The sequence below is a fragment of the Pinus tabuliformis genome, chromosome 5_1 (assembly GCF_031772625.1).
Source record: "Pinus tabuliformis cultivar Carrire ecotype Pingquan chromosome 5_1, CPIR1, whole genome shotgun sequence".
NCBI lineage: Eukaryota > Viridiplantae > Streptophyta > Pinopsida > Pinales > Pinaceae > Pinus > Pinus tabuliformis.
This window is the reverse complement of record NC_142305.1, coordinates 208,600,150-208,618,135: the sequence shown is the minus strand read 5'-3', so window position 1 is coordinate 208,618,135 and position 17,986 is coordinate 208,600,150. Positions and strand designations below refer to the sequence as shown.

The 17,986-nt window shown below is 36.3% G+C and overlaps 1 pseudogene; it reads right to left on the bottom strand.

The window, feature by feature from the left end:
• Nucleotides 1-453: 453 nt before the first annotated feature.
• LOC149164115 (putative sugar phosphate/phosphate translocator At1g12500) lies at nt 454-8,642 on the bottom strand (annotated as a pseudogene).
• Between the last annotated feature and the right edge of the window lie 9,344 nt (nt 8,643-17,986).

Here is a 17,986-nt window from a genome sequence, read left to right as displayed (position 1 = left end):
GATTAAGTCAACTTAGGAGGTTGAATGAGCCCAAATAATTGTCCATTTTTGGGGCTCATCATCACCCCCCTACTGAAAGTGTTGCTCATCCTCTGAGCAACCAATCTCTGTCCTCGTCTTTGATGGCCCTGGTGGCTTCTTTGGCTAACATCTCGGCTGATTTCTCCTTTGGCTTCCCTCTTTTCAAACTTCCTGTAGAAACAGTTCTCAGTCTTCCTGTAGAAACAGTCTGCTAACAGTTCTCCTTCTTCCTATAGAAACAGTCTGCTAACAGTTCTCTGTCTTCCTGTAGAAACAGTCGGCACTGTCTTAGCCTGCTTGGCTGAGGGTGCTTTTCCTTTCAGCTTGGCTGTGGAAGCCTTCGTCTTCTCGCCCTTCTGCTCTTCTTCCTCACTGTCTGTTGCTTTTCTTAGTGAATCCTCAGCCTTGTTATGAGTGCACAAGTATATGCAATCATATGGAAGAAATGGTGCCCTTGGCATTTCCTAAAACCTGCAACGTGAGGGCACTCGTATGTTTTGTAACAAGGAAGTTGGTTAAATTCACAAGATAAGCCATGGTCATGTTTCCAAGCAACAGGAATATGATAAAGGTGTTTCCTCTGGCTTTTTCAATAGCAATAGCTAATACATTACCCTCCACAAAAAGAGTAACAGGAAGCAATAACAACGCAGCAATTGGTGCCTTTTACATGAGCAAATTCATAGAGTGAAGCTTCTCTGTCTTAGAGGTAAGCAGGAGCCCCTGAACAACTGATTTCAATGCTCTGGCAGCAGTTGATCCTAGGCAAACCAAAAAGCCAAAAAGGTGGAATAATGGCTCACTGTTGCTTGCAATAACGATGCCAAATACCACAGGCACCAAGGCCATATAAACCACAAAAGACTCCCTCTTACATGTTATTATAAATGCAAAATATTGCTGTGAAGAAGGGAGTTGTTATCCCAATAGCTTGATTGAAGGAGACTAGCAAATAGCGCAGAGAAATATTGCCACAAACAAACGAGAAGGAGAAAATGAAGCTCAGTGCCAATATCTCAAGAAACTGTCTCCTGGAGACGATGAACTGCATTGGTACAATCTCTAACCATGAAATTGCCAGAAAACCATAAAATGAACAGGCACACATGTGCAACATTGTGAGGAATATTGGGTATCTGCATCCAAAAAACTAAGTAGGCATTTGTTAAGCAATAGCACACCAATATTGGAAGAGTACCAAGTTGCAATAATGAGAGCTGTTGTAATAGTCTGGGACACAGGAAATGCTTCATATTTTCCTTCTCCTGTTGGAGTTGGAGGTATGTCAATAACTTCTTGTTCAAGCTTTGGATTACTGCCCCGCTTTGCAATTGTTTCTTCCGGGGTGTTTGTGTCTTTATCTCACCTGCAGCTTTGGCCTCAACAGCTTGTCCTGTTTCTTGCTTTTCCTGTGGCTTCTCCTGTGATTTTTCCTATGATGGTCTTCCCTGGGTTTTCTTACCCTTAGCTTTCTTCCCCTCTATTTTCCTCTCTGCCTCGATGTGCTCCGGGTCCTTGCTGCTGGATGAGGTGAACTCTTCGGCCAGGGTCTGGATGTCATCACCCTTGGACATATTGTGGAAAAACTCCCAAGAAATAGGGACAGTATAAGTATGGAGAGCATCTTCTACAAGGAGCTTGATAAGCCCATGATGGGCCAGCTGGTCTGGTGTTTCCTCCTTCAGTTTCATGCTACACTTAACCAATGACTATATGAGGAAGTATGTAATGCTCAATTTTTGTTTTGAGGGAAAATCCATCGTGTGCCTGAGCTCTGTTAACAAGCGGAAGTGATAACCATACACAATGCTTAATCGCCCTTCACAGGTAATATATTTCACAATTTGAAGGCTGACCTTGCTACAAAAAGGATGTAGGCTGGTTGGTCTGGTTTGGTGAGAGTGCCCTGTCTCAATGCTCTGAGCAGAAAGGGACTGCTTTTTTTTTATGCTTTCCTCCTTTGATCCTCAGGACAAGATTTGTATTTCAACTTTGCACCAATTCCCTGGTTATAATGCTTTTGCTGCCCAAACTTGACTGTCAAAAGGGAATTAGGCTCCCACAGACAGAGTGCAAAGCTTCATTTTCAGCATGCATACAATCACATAAAATTCATATTCTTCATGCATCGGTTAACCCTCATAGTGGTTTATCGTTTCTAGCAAAGGAATTTCTTAACAGGAACTGGGGAGGAGAATTTGACGCAGAACCAACTAAAACATTCCATGTAACACACAGGAAAACTACCATTCTGGATTCACAAGCAGACTTGTTTCATACATTCTTATTCAAAACAGTTTAATTCACCACCTTCCGAAATATCATGCATGGGAATGGTGTTTTCCAGCCTACCTTTCTTCAATCTCCAAACTGGATGAAGAAAAACTCAGGCTTTTATGCTCTAGACGACTTTGCTATACTTTCCTGTAGGACGTCTTCCTGTAGAAATGCCTGTAGAGTGCCCCTGCACCTCTGAGTGAGCCCGATACGCTAGAGAATTGTGAACCAGGCCACAAAGCTCAATGGAGGACGATGGGTTAATCATTTTGTGGAAGCAGAGGATGCATACTTCAGTTGAAAATGTTGCAAGTGCAAGTTAACAGGAGTCTGTGAGTTTCAGCTGAGCGTTCGTTAACTGCTGCGTAGTTCACGTGAGAGAGTGAAGTGGCCAAGTGTACGTGGCCACATGCAACTGGAAGTGTTGTTCCCGAACTGCGTGTTTTACCCCTGTAATAACTGCCGTGAATTGAACTGAAGTTTAAACGGCCAACACTCCTGGTTGCTTTAATTTTCACGTAAGTCAGCTGTCCATGTGTACTGCGTGACTTCCAGCTGAGTGCTAGAGGAGGAAATTGACTTAACCTTGCTATATTCGTGGCTTAATTCCACCATTCCATTAATTCATGCAGTTTTTAAATTAAATTTATGCAATAGAAGAATGAGGTTCAGTCACATACCTCGAAGTTGGATGGCTGCCGTGAGCTGCTGTGGCCTGTCATTGCTGCATGCATTGGTTTTTCTGATTGCATGTGGCTTGGATGCTAATATTTGATTTTTTTTCCTTGTGCAGGTGTCCTCTGGCCGGATGCATGCTTCAGGGGTTCATTTCCACGCTCAGATCTGCACCTTCAGGCTGCTGCTGCTGCATTTTCACAGAACCAGAACTTGTTTTTTCCATTGCTCCCAAACGGTAAACCGGATCGATCTGAAACTTGCTAAGCACGTTCCTATCATCATTATGCACCTCCCATAGCAAAATCGTGATCAATGGATCCACAGATTTCGAGAAAATTAGAAAATGGCTGAAGATTTCAGAGATCAATTTCTCGGAAACCGTGCATCGGAATTGGCTGAAACTGCTTGGGTAGGTTACCATCACTCATATGCATATCCCCATGAAACAAGTTTTGGAACGGATGCACGGATATGGAGAAAATGCAAAAATGGCTGATGGTGATGGAGGATGATTTCTTGGAAACCGTGCACCGGAATTGGCTGAAACTGCTCAGGCATGTTGCCATCACCCTTGTGCAATTCCCCATAAAACAATTTTTCAAATGGATGCATGGTTTTCAAGTTAGGGCAAAAACAAATTCTGTTCTAGGTATTTTTACTTCAAGGCATTTTGCAAATTTTTGCATGGAAAGAAAAACTGAGCTTGGGTTGTGATGCAGGCATGGAGATGATGGAGGAGGAGTTTGAAAAGTGTAGGAGGACTCCTGAACCCTTGAGGAAGCTACCATGTTCGCCAACCCACCTTTTTGAAATCCACTTCTAGATTCCTACAATTTCTACAGGAACTTCCTGTAGAAGCACAACGAGGTGGAAAAGATGATGGAAAAGGGTGAGGAATGGGAACATGGATGCTTGTAGGCATGACCAATGGATTCCAAGCTTTAGATCCCCTTCCAAAATCGAATCTGGCTCGCTTGAAGGTTCTACAGGATGTTTCCTGTAGAAATATAGAACTTCCTCTAGAAGACACAAAAACTCCTTTGTCTTTTTTCTGAGTGATCCTCCCGACCTGCAATATCATTGCTGCAACCTGAAATTATTCAATGGAAATTAGATTTCTTTTTCTTTTTCTTTTTCTCTTTTTTTTTGAAAAACAACTAGGGCGCCTCATGGAGGTTTTCACCCTAATTGCTTGCCCTGGGTGCCTCCAAGGGAGGTTTTCACCCGCTGTAACCGGGATTTCGTGCCTAAATTTTCATTCCCATTACTCTTTGGAGCAAATTTGCAGCCTCCTTAGACTACGCGCTTGTTTTACCCATCCATCGGTTGTTCCGCTGCCTAAAATTGACTACTGTTATGGCAGCCTAAATTGACTATTTCTATTTTTATAGAATCAAATTCTATTTTTATAAAATGGTTTTATCGCTGGGAGATGATGGTAGTGGTTCTTGAACGGCGTAGTTTAATGAGGTGGAGGAGTTGTCTGGAAAGGTTTAATGAGGTGGAGGAGTTGTCTGGGTTTAATGAAGTGGAGGAGTTGTCTCATAGTCACTAGCTCATTGTTTGGTTATTGCATTTTATTTTGACTGAATTAGCTATATATTTACACTTTTGTTTAAATACTAATTCCATCAATAACATGTTTTAAGTTCTTTTGAAGTGCTAAGTTTTGGAAGTTACCATTAGGGACATAAGGCCTTGTCTTGAAATCTTTATCCATACTTGTCCTTTAAAAGTACTCTTAAGACCTTAGAACAGGATTTCCATTTGCATTAGACACATTAGGAAACGATCTTATTCTCTTTTCTCTTTTTTCCCAACCCATTGACCGCCTCATGGAGGTTTTCAATCAATGAGCCAATCTAAGGCGCCTCCAAGGAGGTTTTCACCTTAGATTTTTATTCTCTTCTTATTTTCATTTTTTCTCTTTGTTTCCTTTTTTTTTTTTTTTTTTTCTCTACCCTACCCTACTTGAAAAACAAAATCATTTTCAAGTATAAGAATACTTCCAATGGAGCCATGTGCACATCGAGATTAGAGAAAAAATGATGTGAAGGCTCGAAATGCATGCTTGGACAACTATCAGGACTTTAGAGACCAAATGATCTGACTTTGAAGGGATCAAACATAGCTGAGGAAGAGAGTACTACTGCAACTTAGTGGCCGTCTGAAACCATATCTCAATATAGCTTTGATATCCATGGTCCTTTTGCTGATCTGGATCATTCTTCATGTCACCTTCTACCATGACCTTCTCATCTTCCTCTTTTTGCTGATCTTTCTCTTGAGTACATGGAGGATTTGATGGTAACCATGAGGGAACTCTCTCGATCTCTGATTCTGATCTCTTCTCTTCATCAAGTGCAACCCATGGTTCTTTGATCTCCTCTCTTGAATCTTCTTTTGCTGGATGTGATCCTTCAATGCTTTCAATATAGTCTCTTTTTTGCAATACTCTTCCTGAGCTATGGTGAATATCTTTGAGATCAAGAGGAATCGTTTGGACATGTTGTGCCTCAGCATTGCAATTTTGTTGAGAAACTCCAATGGATAAGTTTGGAAATGGTGGTATGGGTAGCTCAGTGGGGGTGTATATTTGAGATGGATGCGGATGGGGTTGTGGTTGGGTAGGCATTTGGGGTTGCCTTGGTGGAGGAGGAGGTGATGGTTGTGGATGAGCAAGTGGTGGAGGAAACGAAGTGGGAGGAGTGTTGTACTGGGGTCTCCACCCCTGATGAGGTGCATTCCACTGAGGCTGTGGCTGAGCATAAGAGTGAAACGAATGAGCAACTGGTTGGGCATAATATGGATCTGTGAAGGAACAAGGAGGAGGTGTGAACCAGGAAGGATGAGCAGGGGGACCCCAAGAAGGCATGAAATTGGCTTGATAAGGGTCATAATAGGTCTCGGATATCCCTTGCAGTTCCTGCTGGTAAGATCTAGGTCCATGCGGCCTCCTTTGGCTCTCTGATATGCAGCTTTGATTCTGGGTAAGGAAGGGCACTGATCTATAGGATGGTATTCTTCACAGATGAAACACACTTCTAGGGAGTGCATTGGACATTCGTTCCTAGGATGCTTTCTAGTGCACCTGGGACAAAAGATGACCAAAGCCCTCTTGGCTTCCTCTTGCTTCTTTTGGATCCACAGGGTATCCAATTGCATGGCAAGAAACTGCCTCATATCACTCTTAAAATCTTCTATCTGATCTTCAAATTCGTCTTTGGATAAGGGACTGCTCCCAACATTTCTGTTTGTAGCCATTTGCTCTAGAGGAATGGTTTCTTCTTCTTCTCCCCTAGAGGTTCTTCAAATATGTCTTGATGTCCACCCAGGGGTTCTTCTTAGTCACAGCCATCGAAGAAGAGAGAAGATTGGCTGTGTGAAGCAAAGGGGGGTGTTGTGAAAATATTTTTCTAACTTATCTCTACTCCTACAAGACAAGAAAGGAACTCTTTTTGGTTGATTTTTGATTTTTTTTCTGCTTGTACCTGCAAAAACTAAAATAGATTGAACTACAACTAACTATCTTGCTGAAATGAAAATGCGAAATTGAAATGAAAGCAGGAAGGGACTAATCTATTTTGCTCAAATGAAATTGCAGGAATGAAATGCTAGGCTACACTTGCGGAATTGAAATGCTAATCTACGCTTGCAGAAATGAAATTGCGGAATTGAAATGCTAATCTATGAAAGCGGGAAATGCTAATCTACTTTTACATAAACGAAATTGCATAATGGAAATGAAATAAACTACTTAGCAGAAGATTGTAGTAGAAAATAGAAGAATAGCAGCAATCACCAATACTCTGACGCTTCCCCGGCAACGGCGCCAAAAAGATGGTGGGCCCCAGTATTGTAGCAATAATGCTACAAATCCTGGAACTCCCTTCTTTAATTTTATCAACCCGGTAGTTGGTAACAAACTTGGAAGCGACGGTGCTATATGCACAAGTACTAGCTCTTGCCGCAGCTGTCACTTGGTCAGCTGGCACAAGTCCGCTAGGGGCTCAAGCCAACTTCTATGAGCTCTTAGAAGAAGCTTTTTAATTGATGGACGAAAGCTAACTCAAAGGAAGCTAATCTACTTGCAGAAAGAAACTGAAAGCCAAAAAGAAATACAAACCCTAGCAAACCCTAATTCTACCAACTAGTCCTACTGATGCAAAAATGAGAATGCAAACTACGAGAAGAGATGCTATTACTTCTAGGAAGGTAAAATGCATATGTCTAAGTTATCACTATCTGAAGAAAACATCTTTTTGTATTTTTGATTAAGTTATTAGAATTATCATGCATGTGCTTTTAACTAGTTTTCCACTGTGCAGAGGTGGATCAAGGAGGATAAATGCTTGGGAAAGGTTGGGAAGGTTCAGAGAGGGTCTAAGGGGTCCATAACACCCTTCCAGAGAGTCTCACAAAGTTTGGCCGCCAAGAAATCGTGTTTATGAGCTTCTACAGGAAGTCTGCAGGGGTTCTACAGGATGTTCAGAGATTTCTACAGGATGTTCTCAAAAGAGGATTTTGGAGAATGGATGGAGGGAAAAAGGTGGAGGAACGAGTATGGAGGTGAAATAGGGGTCTGAAGTGGCCTAGGAACTGATGGATGGAGCTAAGGAATGGCGAGGATGGTTCGATTTGTTCAAGGGAGAGTGAAGCAATGTTGCACAAAAATTAGGGTTTTGGGAGCGAGTGGCAAACGTGAAGCAAGGGTTCTAAGTAGAGGGTGGAGTTGATGGTGCTAATGGAGAATAAGCAGATGAAGGAGTGGTACAGGTGCTCTGCAAGTCGTTTTTCCAATCTGAACCAACAAAGACTTATGAATTCAAAGACCTAGTTACGTTGACCTAATTTGCTAGCTGTTAGTAAAGAGAATGAACAGAAGTGTGACCTGCAATGAAACCATGTATTTTAACTCATGCGAATAAGCAAATGAAAGTTTGAACTCGTAACCAACTTCTACACATGAAAATCAAACACTAGTGATTGCATGGCAAAGCAAAATCAGTGTTTTTGTGGGCAGCAAAGTTATCCTAGTCACAGCTCCTGATCCCACTGAGGGAGAGGTGAAACCACAGATGTTTGTTGGCCCTTTTCTTGAAGCTTTTTCTGTTAACAACCTATCAACTAAATCTGAGCATGAAAAGCTATTTTACTCATCAAAAGAAACAAACTAAATAACAAAACAAAATAGCAGATTTTATTCTCAGAATGCAACAAAACACATAAAGATAAACAAGGGAGGTACTGGGCGCTTGAGATGAGCCCAACCCCAAGAGCTACAGCCTCCCAAGAGAGATTTAGAGCTGGTGCCAAGCTGGATTCATCTTTATTAAACAAGAATGAAGAGTTACATCAAAACTGTCCACAAGGAGAGCTTGCGAATGAGCTGAAAGCAAAGCTAATCTATTGCATAACAATCGAACTACAAGCTAGCTAACTATTGGCTACAAAATGAATAACCACTAGCTACTATCTACTGGCTAACTAGCTAACATCCACTGGCTAACAAAATGACTAACTGGCTAACCAAAATGAGGCCCTAAGCCTTCTTATTTATACAATTTGAGGACCCAATAGTCCTCCTAAAATTTAGGGACTTGGCTGCCCAAGACTTGTAGTTAACAGCAGTCCTACTTGACTTGCTTGGCTGCCCTTGTGCTCATTGATTTGGTGGCCTTTCAACACCGAGCTGATGGTGGAGAATTCGAGGTAAGGGCCCATAAATGAGGGGGACACCTTCCTACAAATCCTCTAGCTTGTTCTCCCACGAATTTGGCTGCCAAGTGCTCATTAAGACCTTCAATTTTGTCTCCAAGTGGGCCAAAAAGGCTACACAAAGCACCCATTAGACTTGTTGGCATAATGACTAACCAAATTCACTCTATTAACATAAAAATAATAAAAACATGCAATAAACTAATGAGAATGGTGGATTAAGTCAACTTAGGAGGTTGAATGAGCCCAAATAATTGTCCATTTTTGGGGCTCATCAAGGATATAAAACAAGAAAAAGATGATAATGTTGTTTTATCTAGTTTCTGTCCTAGAGTAGGAAAAATCATGCTTTATGAGAATGTCCTCTTGATAGTGTTGAAATATGTTTTAAATGTGTAGAAAATCATGATATAAAGGAATGTCTGTCAATACATGGGCTTATGTTTGTTTTCGAAGAAGAAATTGGAACAAGTCAAGCTAAATCAAATTGTTTTGTTGCTCCTAAGAGACCTTGATAGCCTCAAAAAAGTAGTATCGTACAAGATCCCAATGCACAATATCAATCATATGCACAAAAAAAAATTAATTGGAATACACCTATGCCTTGGCAAACATGGCCACCTTAACCCTAAAACCCATCATGGTAAGAAGGTTGGAAAAATTCTTATGGTAGGAATCCTCAGTATCCTTAGTTTCAAAAACCATACCCTCACTATCAACCTCAGTATTATCCTCCTCAAACTTTACAACACACTCAACCACAATTCCAACCCCAATTATCTTCGAGTCGACCACCTCCCTTGCTATCCACTCCATTTACTCAAAAATATAATCAAATTCCTCCTCAACCACTCACAAATAAAAATAATAAAGATAACCAACAACCCATCTATAATGTTCAAGGTCAATTTTTCCAAGCTTGTATGACATATCCTCTAGGTCTAAATGATGTCCAACATAGATATGGTGGGGTATTGCAAAAGATATCACCATCAGTTGTGATCAAAGAATATAAGGAGGATAAAGTTACTAAAAATGAGGCATCTCTTGATCAATAAAAGAAACCTCCAAAGGATTATGTTTCAACACAATTATGTGACAACCAAATAAAATCAACTTATACAATCAGTCTAATAGAGTAACCTTTTGTTTCCTTAGAAAGTTTTACTTTTCGTGAAAGTCTTCAAATTGATAAGGGAATATATAGGAAAATAATTGTTTTTGAATATAATATTCTAGATGAATTGAAAAACATTGGCATCAAAATTACTTTACTTCAAGCTATAAAGGAAATATCCATATTTGCAAAAATAATAGAGTTGTGCATTAAAAATAGTTAATTGGTATGAAATATTGCAAATATTATGATCGGTAAACCAATAGTTTAGAAATATATATATATAGGTAGCCCTATTGTAAAAATTCACTTTCTTGGTATTGAAATTCTAAACACTTTGATTCATTTAGGAGCATCCATTAATATCATGAGAAAACAAACTATGGATCAATTGAAGCTTTCTAATCTTCAATATACCCCAACTTTATTGCAACTAGCAGAAAAATCTATTACTAAACCTGATGGTATATTAGAAGATGTATTTTGTATCCTTACATTCATAGGAATATCCTGTTGACTTTATGATTGTGACTCCCAAGAATAATTTAGGAGGCCATCCATTAATCCTTGGTAAACCTTGGCTAGCTATAACTGGTGTATTTATAAGTTGTAAATATAGTGATATGTACATTTCTCATGACATTTATACTAAGAGGTTCACAATATATCCACATGCGAAAACAATAATTGAAATAGAAAGTGAAGTTTGGATTGATGATGATAATGAATACTTTGATGATATTCAACCTATATTTACTCTTTCATAAATTGATGAGGAAGATCAATTGATAAATTTTATGAACAATAATGATTCTTCTTCATATTGTGAACAAGATCAAAGTTTTCAATGGAAATGTAATATTTAATATTTATCATCTCGACAATCTAAAGTAGCTTCACGTTCCATGGAAAAGTTTGGCAATTATTTAGTAGAAATTTTTCCAGGTTAAATGTTAAACATTAATAATAACTTGGAAGAATTTCAAAATAAACAACTAATAAAGATGCTACAAAATCATTCTTTTTCATATGCATGGAAATACACTAACATGAGTGAAATTGACCCTAATACATATATTAATATCACATTTACATTCAATAAAATTCCAAACCAGTGAGACAACCTCAAAGAGGGATAGATCCCAGTCTGGGAGAAATTGTTAGTAGGAACTAAACCAATTTCATTTGATTACCGATTATTAGATAGCCAAATAGGTCTCACCTTTAGTGATTGTTCCTAATAAGAATATAAAGTGGAGAGTGTGCATTTATTATAGAGAAATAAATATGGCTACTTTAAAATGTCATTTTCCACTACCTTTCATTGATAAAGTATTAGATAATTTAGTAGGGAAGAAATATTTTTCATTTCTTAATGGTTTCACTGGATAGAACCAAATTCAACTGGCACCAAAAGATCAAGAAAAAATAACTTTTACATGTCCATGGGGTATGTATGCTTACAGAGAACTTCCTTTTAGGCTATGTAATGCACCTGCAATATTCCAAAGAGAAATTCTAGTATCTTTTCTGACTTGATTCATGATTGTGTAGATGTTTGCATGGATGATTTCACTGCCTATATAAACACATTTTAAGAAGCTCTTCAAAAATTAGAAAAAATTCTCATTAGAAGAAAAGAAGTAAATATTTCATTAAGTCATGAAACATATTTTATGATGCTTGATTTTATACTTTTGTGATCCATTCTGATCTTGATAATGTCTTTCAGATTAAACACATCATAAGTCGTTGGTCAACATTTCGAACCATCTAATGTGGTTCATTTAATGTCGTTCCTGTGGGATTCCCTACAATGGGGAAACCAATTGCTCCATTAACCAAAGAAACCAAGAACATGCAACATATATTAAGCACAACCATTCTCATTCCTCAACTTTAGCTCAACATACAGTGAATTTCAAACACCATGTCTACATTTAGGATTCTTGGGTCATCACTAGGGTTGATTACTTCCATCATATGAAGCTTAGAGAGGCCATTGAAATTGAAAAGCAAACTATTAACCTTAACAAGGATGATGGTTGGAAGTTAAGTAGAAGTTGGATCCCTACCCTCTCTTCGTAAAATTGTTTTTTTTTTTTTTTTTTTTTTTTATTATTATTATTATTATTATTAATATTATTATTAATTAATAAATTAATAAATTACTATATATATATATATATATAGATATATCCTTTTGGACTTTCCTATAAAAGTATTCTCCAATATTTTAATATAATAACATTTAAAACTAATTTTTGAATATTATTAATCTTATTTAAAAACTATTTGTTAAAAATAGATTAAACTTATTTTTAATTATGAATAGACATTTCTTATTCTATTATTATTAATTTAATTTAATTTAATTCAACATTATTTTAATTGAAAAAAAAAACAAATCAAAGTGATAAAATAAAAATAAATATATAATTTTATTCAACAACTAATTTTTAACGGCTAATTCCTAACAACTACTTCATGACACCTAACTCTGGAACCAGATGCATCCCTACTATTTAAACATTTTGATTGATTGATTTTTTTTTTCACTTTTGTCCTGAGGATTAACCACATTAGATGTTTCGAAACGTCGACCAAAAACTTATGATGGGATTAATATGAAAGACATTATCAAAATGTTTTATGATGTTTAATGAGAGAATTGTTTTGGGGCATCATATTTCAGTGAAGATAATATCGGCGATATATCGCCAAATATCGAAAATATCGCGATATTTTCGGCAAGCCGAAATATCGCCGAGAAAATATCACAATATTTTTAGCTCCCGAAAATATCACGATATTCCAAGATATCGGCGATATCTCAGCAAAATATCGTGAGACGATATAAAATATCGCTGGGCATGTTTTGCCACAGCTAGAAAAAGGAAAACTTGTTTTTTTTCTTCATTTTTGTTTCTGAGTGTTGGAGAAGGAAGGGGAAGAGTTTTGTGGTGCTTTTCAAGGAGGGTTTGAGGATCAAACAATGATTATCACCACCAACTAAGATTTTTTTGTGGATCAAAGATTGAAGAACAGTGAGACAAAACTCATTTCTTCCATTAACAGGGATGTTCTTAAAAAACCCTATGTTAATGATTTTTTCATAGATTTAGGGTTATGCTTGCTTGCCTTTTTTCCTACCAACATTTTGTTTCTTTGTTTTTTTCATTTGCTATGATTTTCATGCCGATGAGCCAATGCAAGGGTTTTCTCCATATTTGGACAACGAGCTTCATTTTTTTTTCAACTTTCTTATGCACCCTCTTATTGCCATTTTTCATTCACTTTGAAAAATGCAAATAATGTAGTAATTTTTTTTAAATGACGTGGTCATTACTTATTATTTTTTGTGTTGGGGGGTTTAATGCCAATTTTTTGTTTTTTTTTGTGCCCTAGGTTTGAATTAGTTCACTACAAATGTCAAATATGCCAAAAGCCTTGGACCCATTTTGGGAGTATGGGTAGGCTGTTGGTGGGGAAAATCAGGCATATATATCATGCAAAATGTGTGGGACCAAGATGTCAGGAGGGGTTACACAATTGAAATACCATCTAGCTAGAATTTCTGCACATGATGTAGATGTAATGCCTTGTATGGCTTCTAGTGCAGAGGTTATACAAAAGCTCTTGAAGCAATTGCTAAACAAGATAGAAAGAAAGCTTCTAGGGAGAGGCCAATGGTCTCAGATAGATAACTGCTAGTTTTATTTGTTTTGCAACTTTTTCCACATATAAGTTTATAACTCATGATGATGAAATACTTTTAAAGTTTAATATATGTGATGTTATTTTGTTTGAGTCCTTGATTGGACAATTATCAAGGATCAACAAGATATGTGATGTTATTTTGTTTGAGTCCTTGATTGGACAATTATCAGGGATCAACAGGATTTGGTATCGCCTTTGAAGTTTGATGTATCATTTCTATTTGACATCATATATATTAGTGCCTTCTTCATATTTATGTGTCAATGTGTTTAGTTCATGTTGTTATTGCTTTATATGTTTAGAAATCTAAAAAAAGTGAATATATTATGCATTTTTTATGCTTGCCGATATTTGCTGATATTTTTACCGATATTGCTGATAAGATATTTTCTGGCCCCTCTCCGATATTTTGACGATACCGATATTTTCAACACTGTCATATTTTAGGAATTGGAATGAAGGTGGATGTGTCCAAGGTAGAGGTAGTCTCCAAAATTTCAATTCATGCTTGTCAAATTGATGTTAGAAGTTTTCTTGGTTTTATAGGTATTATAGAAGATTCATATATATATATATATATATATATATATATATATATATATATATATATATATTCACAAAAATAGCCTCTCTACTCTTTAAACTTCTTACAAAGATTTTGATTTTGTTTGGAATTATGTACGTCAAAAGGAATTTGAATCATTGTAACAAAAAAACATTGAAGTACCAATCTCGATAGGGCCTAACTGGTCTCTACCATTTCATATTTCAACTGGAGCTTCAAATACAACTTTAGGAGTTGTATTGGGATAGAAAGACTTTACTCCTTATGCTATTTTCTATACAAGTAAGACTTTGACTTTTACAGAGTTAAATTATATAGTAACAAAAAAGGAGTTTTAGTTTTTGTTCATGTCATTAGTAAGTTTCAAAATTATATTACTTTTTATAAAACTTCCATTCATACAAATCATGCTACTATTAGATATTTAGTGAATAAACCAATTACTAATGGTAATATTACTAGATGGATGATATTGTTATAGGAATTCAATATTACTATCCTAGATAGGCCAGGGAAGGAAAACACAATTGTTGATTTCCTTTCTAAGATGCAGAATAATAATATTGATGCCCCTATAAAGGATAATTTTCCTGATGAACATATGTTTACAATATCTATTAAAATTCCTTGGTTTGTAGATATTGCTAACTATTTGGCTATAGGAAAATTTCCTCCACAATTGTCAACCAAAGAAAGATAAAAATTTATCAAGACTAGTGCACCCTACCCATGGATAGATGGAGAATTGTACTGAGCCAAACCTGGTCTGATTATCTAAATATGTGTTCGGGAGGATGAAGTAACAAAGATATTAAAATATTTCCATGATGAACCATGTGGAGGATGCTTCACAAATAAAATAATTGTATATAAAGTGCTTCTTTTGGGATATTATTAACCTTCTCTTTCTAGATATGCTAAGGAATATGTTATAAGATGTGATAGTTATCAAAGAAAGGGAAAACCCATTCCATCATGTGAGATGCCTCTACAACCTTAGGTACTAATATAGCATTTTGAAAAATGGCCTCTAGATAATTTTGGTCCAATCAACCCTCCATGTAAACAAAAGAGGTATATTCTTGTTTGTACAGATTATGTTACAAAATGGGTAGAAGCTAAGCTACTTCCTTTTGCTACTGAAAAATTTGTAGTTACATTTCTGTATGAGGATATTTTCCCTCATTTTGGTATCCCTAGGGAAATTGTGACAGATCAACATGCTCTATTCACATCCAACTTGGTGTATAAAATAATGGAGAAATAAAAAATCAAGCATCAGAAATTCACTCCATATCATCCACAAGCCAATGCGCAAGTGGAATCTACCAACAAGGTACTTGAATATATACTAACCAAGAATGTACATTTACATGGAAGATTTTGGGAAGAAAGGCCTCTAGAGGCACTCAGGGCATACCACACCACATGGGGAAACAATACTAGACATACTCCCTATGAGATTGTCTATGGGAAGAAGGTCTTGCTTCTAATAGAATTTCAGGTGGATACCTTTAAAAAAAAAACAAATTGGGGGCTTGATCTATATGAAGCTCAAAAACAAATATTGACACAACTAAATAAACTAGATGAGATTTAACAAGATGCCATAGAAAGAAAAAACATAATCCAACAACAAAGAACTAGGTGACATGAAAAATTCAATAAAGTCAAGAAATTAAGCTAGGTCACTAGGCTCTCTTCTTTTACTCTAAATTTAAGGAATTTCAAGGAAAATTCCAAACACTTTGGCTTCGTCCCTATGAAATAGATATTGTTTTTCATAATAAAATAGTTATCATAAGTGCTATTGATGAAGAAAATATTACCTTCCTTGTTAATGCGTGTAGGTTGAAATTATATCATAAGCCCTTAACAAGAGAAGAATTTGTGAAACATTTGCAAGAAAATTATGATCTAAAGTTATTGAGAAGGGAATATTTTTCTTTCTTATCACTAAAAGAATTGTAATTTATTTTTCATCTAAAAAAAAGAAAAAAATATACAGAAATAAAAATGTAAATAAATATAATTAAAATCATAGGTATGAAAACCAACATTGTTGGCATTTCTATGCAGAAAATATTATCTAAAAACAAGGTGGTCCTTGGCAGTGTATTATTTCACATTGTCCCTCTTACTTTCCCCATTTTTCCTTTCTCGCACTTTTTCTTTGAAATAAATTTGCAGGTTTAAGTAAATGTCTTTGAAGAAATTGCTTCTGTTTTAAAAGAGAAATCACCAATAAATATCAAAATTGTAAGAAGTCAACAATGCCAATAAAGGTTTTCCCACAACAACAACACGCAAATAATGAAGAAGTTGTTGAATCTTCAACATTTCATAGCTCATTTCACATTCTACATCCAATGATAGGCTTGCAAGATTTTTCGAACTAGCAAGCATTCACAAGCCATCATGAACCCACAACAAACTAAAGAGAGTACATCAGATGTATGCGCATAGAATATTAAGTCAGATTTCATTAAAGAGGAAATTGATTTATGGTTTTATTGAATGTTTATGATCAAGGAAAATTTTAGGGGCTAATATTTGAAGGTGGGCTAATTTTCCATGTTTTTTCCCAAAAAAACGATTCTCCAATTTCCATTTTTTCTAAAAATGGTTTATCGACAAAATTATTTTACCTTAAAAATCTCCAAAATTTTATATAGACTAATATCAAATTTTTAGAAATCTAAATAATTTTACAAAATTATTGTGAAATGTTTTACAATTTGCATATTAGTAAGATTCGACAAAATTTCTAAAGTTTAAGATAATCCTCCATCCTTAAAAGTTTCCTTGTTTGTGATACATCTTTTTAAATGATGACCAAAATTATGACCTTATTCACAACCTTATCCCATCATTCATTCTCATATCTTAATCCATCATGTCAAAATTTCTTTCAGCGATCTAGTAAGATTGGATCTGTCGAATCAGGGAAATCATTAAAGGATGTTTTCTTTTAGAACTAGACCATCGCCTCAATGATTAATTTCACTCAAAACCCTCCTACCATCAAACCATCTCATTTCCACGTTTCTCCATTCATTCCTGTCAAAAGAGGAAATTTAGGGACACACCTCTTCTTTCACAATGGGTGTTATTGTTCGATTTGAGCCAAATGGCATGAATTTCCTCAACGCCTATACAATAGTTTAGGATTAGTCGCAGAAGGCAGGGTGGCTGAAATTCTTTAAAAATTTTGATGGTCATGAAGCTCAAGTCACAAAACAACTTCCAGAGCATTTGATGGAGTGGAAGCCCAGATTGGAGACATTACATTAAAAATCACAAGGTCCTTTGTAGCAGAGGTAATAGAGCTCCAAACGTATGGAAAGAGTTGATTTAAGAATAAAACACTTAAGGACGATCATTGGAAGAATTTCTTACACAACCCAAAGATGGGTACTTCAACTTTATAGAAAGGAATCCTAGTGAGAATGCTCAAGTCCAAATGGAGGAATTTTCTATCGATACTTTTGAAATTTCTCAAAGAGAAATTTCTAATTCACTTCATCAAAGAGAAATAAATAAAATTTCCATACTATTTGATGTGGAGTTTAAAGAAAATGGATTTTAATATACAAAGGCATTCTAAAAATATTGATATGGCTTTGTATCAACACGGTTTAGTGAAAACCCTTACAAAAACACACTTCAAGTCTATTGGTGATAATTTGATCCAAGTGGATATTGGTGGCCACCTACCAATTCCACTTGGACCCCCACCATTGTTTCTTTCAATTTTTCAGTTTCCTTAATTGTAGCACAGTTTACTATTTTTAGCAGTTTTTCAGGTCCTAAACTTCTGGAGCCATTTTGAGGCCCTAAAAGACATTTTTTTGGAAATATTGTACTTATAATTTTAATTCTAAAATCAT